Source organism: Zea mays, chromosome 6, assembly GCF_902167145.1.
Source record: "Zea mays cultivar B73 chromosome 6, Zm-B73-REFERENCE-NAM-5.0, whole genome shotgun sequence".
Taxonomy (NCBI): Eukaryota; Viridiplantae; Streptophyta; class Magnoliopsida; order Poales; family Poaceae; genus Zea; species Zea mays.
In genome coordinates this window covers 85,379,971-85,384,836 of record NC_050101.1, presented here as the reverse complement: position 1 = coordinate 85,384,836, position 4,866 = coordinate 85,379,971, and positions in this window count along the sequence as shown.

Sequence of the window (4,866 nt, the reverse complement as noted above, 5' to 3'; positions counted from 1 at the left end):
CATCCCCATAGGAACGACTTTGGAGCTTCTTCACCTTTTACTTAGGTGGTATTTTAGCTCTGCATCCCCGTTGGAACGACTTTGGAGCTTCTTCACCTTTTCTGCTACACTCGATGGTGTAACCCCAAATTCATTACAACAAATCGAAGGTTGTACCTTCTTATATTGTCTTTAGGAAAAACATAAAGATAAGTAAAGCAAAGATTACATTGAACATGGAAAATATTTGATCGAGCCCCTGTATTGCTTCAGTAAATGTGTCTCGACTCTGGCACAGTGTTGTTGACTATCCGAGCTTCAGATTCTTCACGCGTATCACACTGCTGTGCCTGGCAATGCCCTTCTATCAGTTGATTGTGAGGCAGGATTGGAGCCATGGGTGGTGGTGGTAGTGGGGTCCATGCATCTTGTGAATGGCTTGCCAAAGCAACATATGCTGTGGACTGTTGGTTGCCCACATACTCAGGGATGTATGGGGAATAGCACGAAGCAGTATGTAGGACCTGCTTTGGCTGATTGTTCCATGCTTCAGCTTCAGCCATTTCCTTTTGTTTCTGGATCATGACTTGGCACGTCCTTGTTGTATGTCCTTTGTCTTCTCCACAGAATAAACAAAACAACCTTCTTGGTTGGGAGCTGAACCTTCCACTCGAAGCTTCTTCTTCCTCTGCCTCTTGGAGATGGTGGCCTAAAGGAGCTTTGTTGTGTTCCTGATGACTGATAGCTGTGCTGATGCCCCTAAGTATGATTTCCCCTATCACCATTTGAGCTAGGGTTATGAATCGTCCTGACATGCCTAGGGTGGAGCCTTCCTCCGAAGCCCCTAGTCATCTTGGAGTATCTATAGGCCTCTTCCCTTCTCTAACGAAAGTCATTATCAGCCCTGATGTACTCGTCCATCTTCTGCAGAAGCTTTTCCAAAGTTTGTGGTGGCTTCCTAGCGAAGTACGACACCGTCAGTCCTGGTCGGAGCCCTTTGATCATAGCCTCGATAACAATCTCATTTGGCACTGTTGGTGCCTGGGCCCTAAGACGCAGAAACCTTCGGACATATGCTTGCAAGTATTCTTCATGGTACTGCGTGCATTGGAACAGAGCTTGGGTAGTTACTGGCTTTGTCTAGAAACCCTGAAAACTAGTTACCAACATGTCCTTCAGCTTCTGACATGACATGATCGTTCTCGGGCGGAGGGAGGAATACCATGTCTGAGCCACACTCCTGACTGCCATGACGAAGGATTTTGCCATGACAGCCGTGTTGCCACCATATGATGATATGGTCACCTCGTGATCATAAGGAACTGCTTCATATCAGAATGCCCATCATACATGGGAAGTTGCGGTGGTTTGTAGGATGGTGGCCATGGGGTAGCGTGCAATTCTATTGCTAGAGGAGAAGCATCAACAAAGCAAAGTTACCATGGTGGAAATCATCATACCATACATCATCATAGCTTGGACTCTCTTGCCGAAGCTCTCTCTGTTGTGGCCTTTGTCCTTGCTCATCTTGCGTGATATGGCGCATTTCTTCGGTAGCTTAATTCGTCAATCTTCTTCTGAAGTTCAGCTAGCTGAAGCATTTTCTCTCTCTTTCTCTGTACTTGTTGGTGGATGACCTCTAGGTCTCTGATCTCTTGGTTGAGCTCCTCCTCCTGTGGTGTTGGGCTGGTGGCCTTCCTTTTCTGATTTCGGGCTTCTTTTAGAGAGCGCCCCTCTTGGTTGATGTCCAGCGGTGCAAGGGCAGCCCCTGGCACTGTTGCCTTCTTCGGCGGCATGACGAAGGTGAATGCTTTAGATGTTGCCGAAGGTGGTCCTTTGAGTTCACCAGAGGTGGGCGCCAATGTTGTTCACTTGTTCTCAAATACTGTGAATCAAGAACAAGGCAACACAATTGTTAGATATTAGGGACCTTTGTCCTCCGAAACACCATTTCATTTTGGATATAATGGTTCTTAGATGAAGGTCTTGAAGGACACGCCTTCATCATTCGCGAGAATAACAATTCATGTATATATAATAAACATTATCCATTCATATGTCAATTCAAGTATTTATTTCATGATAAACGTATGAATAAGATTCATGTTACATTGATACCTTTGGCTTGCTCGAAGGTGTTGACGCGAGAGCGATTACAATCCAACGTGAACAGTATGATGGTATTGTTTACCTATTATTTATAGGCACAAGACGCAGCCCGGGTAAAAATACATTTATGACCTTGACATTTGTTCATAACTGTAGCCTAAATCATTAGGGTCTAGCTAGTCTTTTCCTCTTCGGCTCAGCATCATGCTTGATCTTCGGCACCACTCTAAGCTGAAGCTGCCAACTTTTGATTATAGCTTTAGCGTTCATTGTTGTCATTTTCGGGCTATATCTTTGTCTTGAATACCTTCGACAGAGGAGTAAACTCCAATCATGAACCTTTGTTTATGACAAAGCCCCTGTAATAATCAACATTATGCTAGAAACAAATGGTTAGTCGTACTTTTGAGGACCTTCGGAAGAGGAAGGCCCCCAACATCAAGCACGACAGTCACTAAATCACATCATCACATATAGTTTAAGAAACTATCATCACATGAACTCTAGAGTTGAAAGATCAACCATTATCAATCCAAATTATCTAAGTGAATTTACTTACACACTAGCACTCTATGATAATCTATGTCTATGAGACCTAGGTCTTCTATTGATGCAAGCAAGGGTTCACTTAACAACCATTGGTGACAATTTACAATTTCAATGCAAGTGATAAAATGATTGATGATGCTCATGATAATGCTTTTATGATGCACATGCCATGAATGAGTATGACAAACACCAGGGGTGTTACAATCCTCCCCCCTTAAAGGAATCTCGCGCCGAGATTTTAAGATTACTAACCATTTTTGGTTAAAGTCAGGATAGACTTCTCGCAAATAGGCATCCGTCTCCCAGGTTGCATCACGCTCGTCGTGGTGACTCCACAAAACTTTGTATGTCTTGACCGTATTATTCCTTATAATTCGATCCTTCGTGTCTTAAACTTCGATGGGTTGTTCTAGATACACTAGGTCTGACCCAATCTTCAGATCTTTGACTTCTACTCTCTCTTTGGGTATTCTGAGACATTTCTTCAGTTGAGACATGTGAAACACGGGAAAGATCGTGCTCATGCCCTCTGGCAACTGAATTTTGTAGGCCACTTCTCCCTTCCTTTCAATAATTTGGTAAGGTCCTACATATCTTGGAGCAAGCTTCTTCTTTACCCCAAACCTTTGCACGCCTTTCACTATTGATACTTTAAGATACACAAAGTCTCTGACTTGAAATGTAAGAGGTCTTCGTCTTTGGTCAGCATAACTCTTCTGGCGATATTGCGTTGTTTCCATATTTTGACGAATAACTCAAACCTTGTCTTCGGCTTCGACAATTAAGTCATTGCCATTAAACCTTCGCTCTCCGGCTTCGACCCAAATGAGAGGTGTTCTACATCTTCTTACACACAATGCTTCGAATGGAGACATCTTGATGCTGCTTTGGTAGATGTTGTTGTAGGAAAACTCGGCCAATGGTAGCCATGATTCCCACGATCCTTTTGATGATAGCACATAGGCTCTTAGCATATCTTCAAGGATCTGGTTTAGCCTTTCAGTCTACCCTGATGTTTGAGGGTGGTAAGCTAAGCTGTGCACGATCTTAGTTCCCAAACCTTTCTGCAATTGTTCCCAAAAGTGAGCGGTGAATTGTGTCCCCGATCCGACACAACGGTTCTCGGAATTCCATGTAACCGAACAATTTCTGCGATATAAATGTCCGCATACTTTGGTGGTCGATATGTAGTTCTGACAGGCATAAAGTGAGCTGATTCGGTGAGTCGATCCATAATCACCCATATTGAGTCATTTCCCTTTGGAGTAATAGGAAGCCCGATAATAAAATCCATACTGATCTCCTCCCATTTCCATTTAGGCCCAGATAACGATTGCGATAGGCCAGCTGGCTACATGTGGATAGCCTTGACTCTGCAACAGTGATCACATCTCGTAACAAACTTGTAACACTATAAAAACCAACAACTAAAAATAATGCATTTAGTTTATTAATGGTAAATATGGTAATGAATTTTTTTCAAGCGTTTGATTTTTATTTGCATTTAGAGTAATTTTGTTTGCTCATATTTGATTTTTGGATGTTTAGTAGAATTTCTTTCATATTGAAAATCCAATTAATTAATATAGAAATATTGGTCCAAAAATAAATATTTTAGTTATAAATAATTTTGGTATAATTATTATGATTATTGAATTATTTAAAAATATATTTATTTATATTTTTAAATAGAAAAGAAAAGAAAAAAAACGAAAAACCTAAGACCCTAACCGGCCATTCGGCCCAATAGGCCCAACAGCCATCGCCGCCCCTTTTCCCCCTCCTTTCTCTCTCTTACACGTGGGGCCCACCCGTGGGCCTCCCTCCTTCTCCCTCCCAGGCGCGCGCACCGCGCCTGTCCGCCTCCCCTGCACCGAAAAACTGACGCGCGGATTCTCCTCTCCCTCCGACACGTTCTCTCCCCATTAACGGCGCTGTTGGGGGTCTGCTTCGTAGCCAAAGGTCCTGTAAGAAGAAACACCTTCAGAAGATCAGCATGGAAATAACGCCGAAGCCACCTTATAGGGAACTTCGGTATAACGACATGCCTAAGACGAAGGGTTGCACCGACTTAAAAATGAAAAGACAGATTGACCCATGATTGTTTGTGTCATGAATGTAATCAATTGTAAAGGGTATAAATGTAATTTCACACATGCTGTGCCCTGTGCCTATAAATAGATGAACAGTACCCCGTACTGTTCACGCTGATTTGTACTCGCTCGTGAA